The sequence below is a fragment of the Ptychodera flava genome (genome assembly GCF_041260155.1).
Source record: "Ptychodera flava strain L36383 chromosome 3 unlocalized genomic scaffold, AS_Pfla_20210202 Scaffold_25__1_contigs__length_14229661_pilon, whole genome shotgun sequence".
Taxonomy (NCBI): Eukaryota; Metazoa; Hemichordata; class Enteropneusta; family Ptychoderidae; genus Ptychodera; species Ptychodera flava.
Window position 1 is genome coordinate 8,591,453 of NW_027248279.1, and position 12,161 is coordinate 8,603,613.

The window sequence follows — 12,161 nt, forward strand, 5'->3', positions numbered from 1 at the left end:
GTCTTGTTCAAGCTAAAGAGAAAAATTTTCTCAAACATGTATTTTCAAAGCATGCACAAAATCGTTAAGAGTGATAAAACAGAAGGTGAAATTGACTTTTACAATAATTAAATCTTAAAACAACATCCTAGAGTTTTGTGATTACAATTTTCTGCTTGTAGATTTGCTCTTCATGTCGGTAATAGGTGACTGAGTTAAGTCAAAGAATCTGAGAAACACAAAAATTTAAAACATCTGAAAAATTGATTAGAGAACAGGACAAACATACAGTTGTATGCTACATTACATTTGATTCACCAAGCAGGAAGTTACCAAGTGTAAAAGATTTTTCAAAAAGTCTACAGCATGTAAATGTACAGTATGTGTGATATACCATTTTTGTCATGACATGTTCCTGTTTAACCCATCACATAAAAATGCTACCAGCAATGAAATGAAATAAGATTGATGAGTTAATTCAAACAAGATGCATATAAGTAAAGGCATAGACAGTAGATATCTCACTGTCTATGGTAAAGGCACAGTGTAACATGCAATCAAATTGACTATTTGATAATTTACCACTTGACAAAAAACTGTCAGTAATTTCTAAGACATTTAAAAGTCATGAATCCCATGGTACTGATTAATACATACACTTGATTTCTACATTCCAAATATTGTCAACTATTAGGCCATGTTGGTTTAACCCTCAAGATAGAACACGTCTCAGGGACAGCTGTTCGGAAACTCAAACTTATCTTTTCTGATCTACCATTCGTGGGGGCTTTAGAGCTCTTGGTGTAAGAAAAACTAACTTAGTTTTTTCAAAAATTAAAAATTTTATATTTCTCCATGGAATTAACACAGGTAAGGCAACCATTTAAATTTTCAAATATCCGTAAATCTTGGGTGTGTTTCTTTAGTACCAAAATTTGGACAATGACCCCTGATTTTTATTCTTGATTTCAAAAGAGAATGGTTGAAAGATTCCTTGAGGAAAGATTGAGCAAACATTTAAGTCTTTGACTTTCTAGATGCATAATACCTTGAAAGAATAATATGTCAAAAGAAAAGTATTTTGACTGTCTGGACATATGGGTCTATCACTTTCTTACTTTACTCCAGCTAGACTGTCACTCTCACACTCACAGTTACATAAATTCAGCTTAGCTATGCAATCAAGTGCTTTCACCGAGAATGTCACAATTACACCAATTCACCTACATTGTCACAGTTATACCAATTCACCTAGATTGTCACAGTTACACAAAGTCACCTTGACTGTCACAGTTACACAAAGTCACCTTGACTGTCACAGTTACACAAATTCAGCTAGACTGTCACAGTTATACCAATTCAGCTAGACTGTCACACCAATACAGCTAGACGGTCATAGTTACAATTCACCTAGACTGTCACAGTAACAAAAAATTCAGCTAGACTGTCACAGTCACACCAATGCACCTAGACTGTCACAGTCACACCAATTCACCTAGACTGTCACAGTCACACCATTTCACCTAGACTGTCAGTCACACCGATTCAGCTAGACTGTCACAGTCATAGCCAGTCGGCTGAACTGTCACAGTCACACCAATTCACCTAGAATATCACAGTGACACCATTTCACCTAGACTGTCACAGTTACACCAATTCACCTAGACTGTCAAAGTCACACCAATTCACCAAGACTGTCAGAGTCACACCAATTCACCTACACTGTCACAGTCACACCAATTCCCCTAGACTGTCAGTCACACCAATTCACCTAGGCTGTCAGTCACACCATTTCACCTAGACTATCAGAATCACACCAATTCACCTAGACTGTCAGTCACACCAATTCACCTAGGCTGTCGATCACACAATTTCACCTAGACTATCAGAATCACACCAATTCACCTAGACTGTCAGTTACACCAATTCACCTGTCACAGTCACACCAATTCACCAAGACTGTCACAGTCATATCAATTAACCCAGACTGTCACAGTCACACACCAATTCACTTAGACTGTCACAGCCACACCAATTCAGCTAGACTGTCAGTCACACCAATTAACCTAGAATATCACAGTGACACCATTTCACCTAGACTGTCACAGTTTCACCATTCACAAGACTGTCACAGTCACACCACTTCACCTAGACTGTCAGTTACATCAATTCACCTAGACTGTCACAGTCAAACCAAATCAGCTTGACTGTCAGTCACACCAATTCAGCCAGACTATCACAGTCACACCAATTCACCCACTGTCACAGTCACACCAGTTTACCTAGACTACCACAGTTACACCAATTCACCAAGACTGTCACGGTCACACCAATTCACCAAGACTGTCACAGTTACACCAATTCAGCTAGACTGTCAGTCACACCAATTAACCTAGAATATCACAGTGACACCAATTCACCTAGACTGTCACAGTTTCACCATTAACAAGACTGTCACAGTCACACCAATTCACCTAGGCTGTCAAATAAACATCAAATCAGGTCCAATAATCGTTATCATTCAAGGTAACTAAGAAATTTACCAGGTCCAAGGAACATATTGAAAATGACAAAGGCAATGGGGTCATCTTGAACCACAAAATAGTGGTGGTACCAGGTGTCCGGAATGGGTAAGCGTACCCTGCCAGCTAGCCGCACCCGTTAAGATTGACCCAAAGCGACAAATCCATTGTTATTTGGTGAATTCACCTATTTACTTTTGAGAGTCAAAATTTGGTATGCTATCACTCATCATTTGAGTAACAGACAGGTCATATTTTGATACAACATCTCCGTATCTACCGTAGGACTTCTTAAATGATTTTACTATCTACTTTCTGAGAATCCTTGCCTTACTAACTTTTGAGCTAATAGGCTGTGTCTAACTCGAAAGTCTTCAAATGAATTGCATGCTCTACTGTATCTAAGGAGTCACACCAATTCAGCCAGACTGTCACAGTCACACCAATGCACCTAGACTGTCACAGTCACATCGATTCACCTAGACTGTCACAGTCACACCAATTCAGCAAGACTGTCACAGTCACACCAATTCACCTAGACTGTCACAGTCACACCAATTCAGCCAGACTGTCACAGTCACATCAATTCACCTACACTGTGACAATTACATCAATTCACCTAGATTGTCTCAGTCACACCAATTCAGCCAGACTGTCACAGTCACATCAATTCACCTACACTGTGACAGTTACACCAATTCAGCCAGACTGTCACAGTCACACCAAATCAGCCAGACTGTCACAGTCACACCAAATCAGCCAGACTGTCACAGTCAAACCGATTCACCAAGACTATCACAGTCACACCAATTTACCTAGACTGTCAGTTACATCAATTCACCTAGACTGTCAGTCACACCAATTCACCTAGACTGTTACAGTCACACCAATTCACCTAGACTGTCAGTCACACCAATTAAGCCAGACTATCACAGTCACACAAATTCACCTACTGTCACAGTCACACCAATTTACCTAGACTACCACACTTACACCAATTCACCTAGACTGTCACAGTAACACCAATTCAGCTGGACTGTCAGTCACACGGTCACACCAATTAACCTAGAATATCACAGTCACACCAATTCACCTAGACTGTCACAGTCACACCAATTCACTTGGACTGTCACAGTTTAAAAGCTTGAAAGAAGACCAATTTTGCATCTGTTGAATTGAATTTACGTAGAATTGTAGACACCGTCAAGATAAGTAAGGATGAGCATGCATTTTAGAAAATTCTAAATAATTTTTGAGATATGGCAAGAATAGTATTAAAAATTGTACAAAATTAAAAAGTAGATATTTGCCATTTCAGAATATAGAGTTTGTTTCACTGCCGACTAAGGACTGACACTGTGGAAGAGTATGTCAAGTACATGTATCACAACGTAATATTTCAGGGGATTTTGAACTAATTCGAAGTATCTGAATCTCTTCAAAGCATGCTGTGCTAATCTGCATATCTATGATGTCATGTATTCCATGACTGGTAACCATGTGTCTGCTCAGTTTTGGTGCTGTTGTTTAGCATCTTAGAGTCAATAGGTGCACAAAAATTCATATTTTCATTGATTTGACAAATTTTCCTTAGCAACCGTTGCCTATATGTACATACATGTATATGTCATACTGTGTAGTCTATGTATGTATATCTAGTACAACCATCATAATGTATCACACTGCACTAAATAGTTTCAGTTTGACCCTGTACAGAGATATGCCAGTAAATTTGACAAGAGCAACTTGTATCTGAAAAGCTATTTAGCATTAGTTGTTACACACTTGGATGTAAATATAACCAGTGTCCATGCAGGGTAGTGCAATGCAGCATTGTACACTGACTTGAAACCTACAACTGACAGAGTCCGCATTACAATTCACACTTTGCAGTATTGTCAATCCTAACTTCTTTCAAGGGAATGTTCATGCCTATTTGGCAAGTAACACAGTAAGGGGAAGTTTCAGACCAGCATTGTTGGGGTAAATTACTTCACAGTAAAATATTTGAGAGAAGAACTCACTCACAGCTAGCATTTCACTTCAAGCAGATTTTTTCACCTTTTCACCCATACACGGATAAATATGTTGTACAGCATGTTGTAGCAAGTAATTTCTTAGAATAAAAGCATATTTATTTATCAACTTACAGCCAGTATGACATGCCTCTGTATCGCCAACTACATGTAGGTCAGCCGAAATAACACATGCAACTAAATCACCTATGGCAATATGAAATGCTACTGTATTGCAAGCTACATGTAGGCCAATATGACATGCCACACTGAGAATCACTGACTAGACAAATATGACAAGCCAGTAAATTGCCAACCAGACAAATATGACATGCCATAGAATCACCAACTAGACCAATATGACATGACACAGAATCACCAATTAGGCCAATATGGCATGCCAAAGAATCACCAACCACACAAATATGACATGCCACAGAATCACCAACTAGACCAATATGACATGACACAGAATCACCAACTATACCAATATGACATGACACAGAATCACCAACTAGATAAATATGACATGCCAAAGAATCATAAACTAGACCAATATGACATGACACAGAATCATCAACTAGGCCAATATGACATCCCACAGAATCACCGACTACACCAATATGACATGACACAGAATCACCAACCAGACAAATATGACATGCCACTGAATCATAAACTAGACCAATATGACATGACACAGAATCATCAACTAGGCCAATATGACATCCCACAGAATCACCGACTACACCAATATGACATGATACAGAATCACCAACCAGACAAATATGACATGCCATAGAATTACCAACTAGACCAATATGACATGACACAGAATCACCAACTAGACCAATATGACATGCCACTGAATCACCAACTAGGCCAATATGACATTCCACAGAATAACAAGTCATCGTTGATGACACAGTCCCCACTTGTTAATGGGTGCTTTATTACAGGTCCTCAGAGAGGATAGAGTCCTCTTCATTAATAAGGGTTGTGATAAAAATACTTTTGAATAAATTCGCTTGATACATGTCTGAGTTGTAGTTCAGGACATGAAAAAATCGTAATAAAATGGCCACATGGTGGCCATAATGGATCGAATCACAAAACAAATCAATGTGCATATGTATGACATACGGTAGGTCAATGTCCTTGTACCAACTTTGATTAAAATTGGTTGAAATATGCCTGAGTTATGGCTTTGTACATGAAAAAATCATAACAAAATGGCCGCACAGCAGCCATATTGGATCGTATCACAAAACAAATTTACATGCATATGTATGACATTGGTCAATCTCCTTGTACCAACTTTGAATAAATTTGCTTGATACGTGTCTGAGTTATGGTTCTGGACATGAAAAAACGTAAGAAAATGGCCACACGGCGGCCATATTGGATCGTATCACAAAACAAGTCAATGTGCATGTGTATGACATAGGTTGATGTCCTTGTACCAACTTTGAATAAAATTGGTTGAGATATGCCTGAGTTCTGGCTCTGTACATGAAAAAATTGTAACAAAATGGCCGCACGGCGGCCATATTGGATCGTATCACAAAAAAAATTGATGTGCATAGCTATGACATTGGTCAATGTCCTTGTACCAACTTTGAATAAAATCTGTAGAAACATGCCTGAGTTATGGCTCTGTACATGAAAAAATCGTAATAAAATGGCCGCCTGGCGGCCATATTGGATCGTATCACAAAACAAATTGATGTGCATATGTATGACATAGGTCAATGTCCTTGTACCAAGTTTGAATATAATCGGTTGAGATATGCCTGAGTTATGGCTCTGTACATGAAAAAATCGCAACAAAATGGCCGCATGGTGGCCATATTGGATCGTATCACAAAAAGAATTGACGTGCATATCTATGACATTGGTCAATGTCCTTGTACCAACTTTGAATAAAATCAGTTGAAACATGCCTGAATTATGGCTCTGTACATGAAAAAATCGTAATAAAATGGCCGCCTGGCAGCCATATTGGATCGTATCACAAAACAAATCGACGTGCATCTGTATGACATATGAAGTAATCCTTGTACCAAGTTTGAATGAAATCGCTTCGGGCATCTCTGAGATATCTGCGTGAACGGACGGACGCACGCACGCACGCACGCACGCACGCACGCACGCACGCACGCACGCACGGACACGACCAAACCTATAAGTCCCCCCGGACGGTGTCCGTGGGGACTAACAAGCTTGACATGAACCCTCTGACATGGGAAAATATCAGACATATGCACATTGTTAGTATATTATATTAGACAGACTTCAAATGTCAAGAAAGTTACACTGACCAAAAATCTTACTGGTATCATCTATTGATTGCTTATTTCATGTGAGAGTAATGATGGAAAGAACCACTGTAATAATTACTGTAATATCACTATATCTGAAATATAGTTATGACCAACCATTAATCATAATTACTCTACTTCACTGGGACTTTATAAGATCAAGATTTCAATTCTGTGAGTAGCATTGTAAAAATATTTTGTTGCACAGTATACTCAAAGTGAAAAACCAATAAAACATATTTACCGGTACTGTCCTGCATGTGAATGACATTTAACAATTATGCCAATCTGACTATGCAACATTGAGTATACTGTGCACAATATTACAGAATCTAAAGAATATAAAGTTTCAGAATGAAGTGAATTATTGTCAAACATTCTGAACATTCCAGTTTAATGCTTCTATATTTTGGATGCTCCATTGTTCTGAGTTCACATCTTGGATAGTTTTCTGCATAAATTACACTCTGTTGTCAGTTCAATGTTTCAGATATGAATTTGTTGTTGAATTTTCATGACATTCAAATTTTTAATGACTGACATTTTTTTCAGGTCTTACTTGGCATTGCAAATTTGCCAATGAATCTTTAAAGTGTTCAACCTCCATCCGTTAGGTTTGTAGCTTTTCATGGACTTCAAACTTCATACTGCCAAGGTCATGTTACCATCAGGTCAAGTTGATTTAATAGCGCTGTTCACGGTTACAGGTTTGTTACTAAATATAGCTGTACGCGCGCGACATCGGACACGCAGCTTGAAATGCGGACAAATTTTATCAATGTTGCATGCGTGGCTGTTTTTGCAGCTTGTACTCTGAGTCGTGAATATGTTTTTTAGTATTCACTGTTACACTAGCAGTTGCCCACTGAGATGTATTTTCGTCGTTCTTGCATGCGTAATTTTCAAAAGCCTAATCTAAAAATGCGGACAAATATTTATTTTTGCATATTAATGAGAGAACAGTGACGTAAACTGTGAACAGCCCTATTACACAAGTTACACACATCATGTCCCATATGTTGTATTTTACCAAATATTTGAATATTTGAAGGCCCCCTCAATACCTAAACTGTAAATATGATTTTTTATTGACCACACTACCAATAACATACCATGCCAAATAGTTGAAAATACATATGGCTCATTGCTTTATCACAAACTTGGAACATGGGGAAGTGATACTGTCTCGCATGATTGCGGATAAGGTTTCATATCTATGGAGAGTTTTCATAATAAACACCAAACAGGTGCAATTGTTTGCCTGTAGGTTCAGGCTAAAGGTGCACAGTTGAACTGTTTGGCTGTAAGTGCTACAGTACATCAAGTAACGGGTCAGATACAACATAGCCTACCCCTACCACAAAATGCCCTAAATGTACACCCATGGAACCTGTAAAGCCCCATTGGCTGTATATTTTTGGTCAACCCTGCCACAAAATGCCCTAAAGTGTACACCCATGGAACCTGTAAAGCCCCATTCATTAGCTCTGTATTTTTGCATCCATTCGTCAAAAAATTATCATCAAATCTGGTGAGATATTTTGGATTTCTGTTATTAAGCCATATTGTCTTTGAAAATCTTAGTATTCCAATATTGAGTGCTGGATTCGCTGAATAAAATTCACACACTCACACTTATATATGCAGCGGCAACTGAAAATTATCTGTTAAAATCTATGTTGTGCATCCATCGCCAATGTTTGAACAAGTTTCTGTTGTCAAACTTTGAGTTAAAGCTGCAATTTTCAATCCCAGGTTCTCGCAGTAGCAGAGTTCTCCTCCTAGTCAAACACTTGGCCAGTACGATATTTGATTTCTATAGCATTAATTACACAAACTGAGCTCAACCTTTTGGCGCCATTTGCTAATCCTGCAAACAGAGTTTATACAAGCGTTTGATTGACGGTCGGTTCAAATCGCCAAAGGTCATTGATTCCCTATCACCAACGCTCGAATTTCCTAAAAAATCGTCTTCCAGTCACGTTAGAATTTGAACATAACCTCAGAGTTCGATCAGCAGCAGCTTCACACTGACTGCTTGGCAGTCTCTCTGAGTTTTTGCGGCCGGAAAAAACTAAAAAGTGGCATTTTCTGGAGCCTGTGCCTGTTTGGTGTCCACTTACACAATGAACGCCGCCATAGCTTGGCGCCCTTTTAAAGGGAAGCTCCGCCTTTAAGTATTTTTATATAAGTTATATTTGATTTCAAGCCATCTTATTGAAAAAATGCAAAAGGATACAGCTAGTGGGGCTTTCAATATTATTGAATCAACTAATTTCAAGTTTTGTCATTTCTGTTCTCATGGAAGCAATCTTACAGAAGAGCACCAAGTGTGAAGTATACACCAACTTGTCACTCTTTCTCTCTGTAATTAGAATTGTGCCAACATTCCAGTCAATTTTATACAAAGATGACAAGGAAGTGTCAAAAATAATTAGCCAACCTGTGATACCAACTAAAGTTTACTTCGAACCAACAGGGAAAATGCAACCTCACAACAGAAACGTACAATAAAAAAACATGTCGATGACCACATTGTGTATTTCAATCTTGTAAACACATACATACACTGCCTTGAACATAGTAGAACAAAATAAGAAATCGTAGCTTCCCATCTTAACGACTTAAAGAACATACTTCAAGTGATACATCATGGTAGTACATACAATTTATCCACTTAAGATATTTAGTGACTGATGATGAAAGTCTGGCAAACTTTCGGATCATAGCGTTACAGGATTGTAGTGTGTTATACCATAGTACTGTCCACTGACGAGCAGATTACAGTTTTTCCCTGGTAGTTAATCCTTTGCACCCCAAGGCCCTGGGGTTGAGTTGACATTTGGAAGTACCATCTAGTATGACGTCTGACTTCTTAAATTAGCAAAGACTGTCCCCCATACCAATATATTTTTGGAATCACCATAAAATACTTGTCCCAAAAATATGCAAATTATGATCATGTGACCTCATTAAATATTCAAAATGGCCGCCAACATATAAAATATTGTATTTTTTCAACATATTTCTTTATATTCATAGGAAATCCTCATTAATTTATCATTTTTCATCACCAAACCATTGCTTTCTATCACATCAGCATGAACTCATATAATATTGAGACAAAATTATGAAAAAACACTGATATTTTGTATAGTTTTGGCCTGCTAAGTGTAATGTAAACAAAGGCCCTGTATAAGGGTTAGTTCAGTCAAAGCATAATGTAACATAACATCCAACATCTTATATTGTGAAATATTTCAAATGGTAAGGATGTATATTTTGAATGACAATGAAACACTTGTCCCAAAAATATGCAAATGCTAGTCATGTGACCTAATTAACTATTCAAAATGGCCGCCAACAATAGAAATTTATCACTATTTTTACATGTTTTCCAATTTTCCAGTAAAAAATAATCAATATTGTATAATATGCCAATGCTGAATCACATTTTATAGTCCCATGACCATTAACTTTGATGTAAACTTTATACATTATGATAAACTTTACACAGATTTGATAAACCTTACACAGATGTCCTTGTCCTCACTCGTAAGTGAAGAATTATACACTGTGCCCTTGAATTGGGGTCAGACAGGTCAAGTATCCTATTTTATAACATCTAACTATTGAATTCATCAAAATTTGTCCACAATAAGATATTTTTTGAATTGTAGAATAACAATTGCCAGGAAAATATGCAAATACTGGTCACATGACCTCATTAAATATTCAAAATGGCCACCAGTATTCTAAATTTACAATGGTTTTCAAATATTTGCTTCTCTTTCTGGTGACATTCTAAAGAATTTATCACTTCCCATTACTCAATTATGTCTAAATGTATATTAGATTCTGCTTTCTACAACTGATGATTCCAAGAAAATGTTTGAACATCATTTTTATGAATCCAATACAAGCTTTTTCAAACCACAGAGAACAGTAATGTTACAATCATTTTGCAAAACGCAGACTTTGATTATTCGAGTTTGCAAATTTCATCCAATATGCATGCAAAAACATAAGAACACACAATTTCATTGTAACCAAAACAACATTATATTTTTTCTTTAGTAAAAAAAGTAAAAATAATGTAGCAACACACTATAAACCAGACCAAAAACCCTAAAAATATCACAAGGAACCATATCTGGACAAGGTGGGTTTTGTGGCATGTACATCATTTGTATAATAAAATTGGGTCTTAGAACACAACACTATCAATATTGATGATATCACTGTCTTTTATCATATTCTGAGCTATGCATGTAATCTGTAAGTCTTCCTCTTTCCATCTACCAACTGTAACATTGAAGAGAAAAAATGCAGAAAGACCTACAGTATATTGTCTTTTCAAAGTACAGTACTGTGTGTAAAACCTACTAAACTTTCTCATTTTGTTTTCTCAATTATAAATCACATACAGTAAATCTCATTCTACCTTCAATTGCATTTTTACAATCAAACAAATTACTCTGAGAGAACAAAAGACTATAAACCCCAAGCATTATGCTTGAAGACAAAACAAATTGAGTATCTATACAGTACAAAAATGTCATATGATACTATTTTTACTATCAAACAAATTACTCTGTACAAAATAAATACTACAGACCCCAAGCGTTATACTTGGAGACAAAAATAAATTGAGTATCTACACGGTCCTATATGTCATCTGATGCTGACATACAGTCACAGGTGGACCATCGTCCTCTGGTGAATGAATAGTTGACAGAAAACAGACTGGCTTACTATCCATCCAAGGAAGGGCCAGCTATCCTCAATAACATCATTTCCCTCTGAACGTAGGTAAGCATGTCTAGCAGAGCAGAACTAAATTTGACTGTTCCACACAGCATGTGTCCTGTTGATAAAGGTCTTGCTATCCTAACACTTGTATAAACGTTGTCTGTCTTCAGATGATGGCCTAAATTTAGTAAACCCTGCATAAGATCAAACATTCCTTGCCTAGCTTGCTTCACACTCCTTGCCTTCTGGTTTTAGGTTCTCTTTGCCTGAAACATAAACAAATACAAAATTTTTAAAATGTTATATATTTTGTGCAAATAAGTTTCAGTAAGATAATCCAAGTACAAAGCCATGCCTTTTTCATGGTGGCATATTCTATAAATAAGAAGAACAAAGCTTGATATGGACTAAGGAATTACTATTACATCTCTCTCTCTCTCTCTCTCTCTCTCTCTCTCTCTCTCTCTGTCAGGGTAGTGCAAACATGTTGCAGTTACATATTGCAAATACTAAAATATAAGAGTATGTAATACACTCTTGATGGAAATCTGCAAGGTATTAGCACCCATTTG

The 12,161-nt window shown here is 37.2% G+C and overlaps 1 protein-coding gene and 1 long non-coding RNA gene across 26 annotated transcripts in view; both read right to left on the reverse strand.

The window, feature by feature from the left end:
• LOC139125550 (rho guanine nucleotide exchange factor 11-like) overlaps positions 1 to 12,161 on the reverse strand; it is a 244,373-nt gene that overhangs the window by 224,845 nt on the left and 7,367 nt on the right. The window lies entirely within an intron of this gene.
• The window catches only part of LOC139125660 (uncharacterized), a 2,085-nt gene continuing 799 nt past the window's right edge, over positions 10,876 to 12,161 (reverse strand). The window contains exon 2 of the long non-coding RNA XR_011550325.1: positions 10,876 to 11,855. This is a non-coding gene — a long non-coding RNA (uncharacterized lncRNA). The remainder of the gene's footprint in view (positions 11,856 to 12,161) is intronic.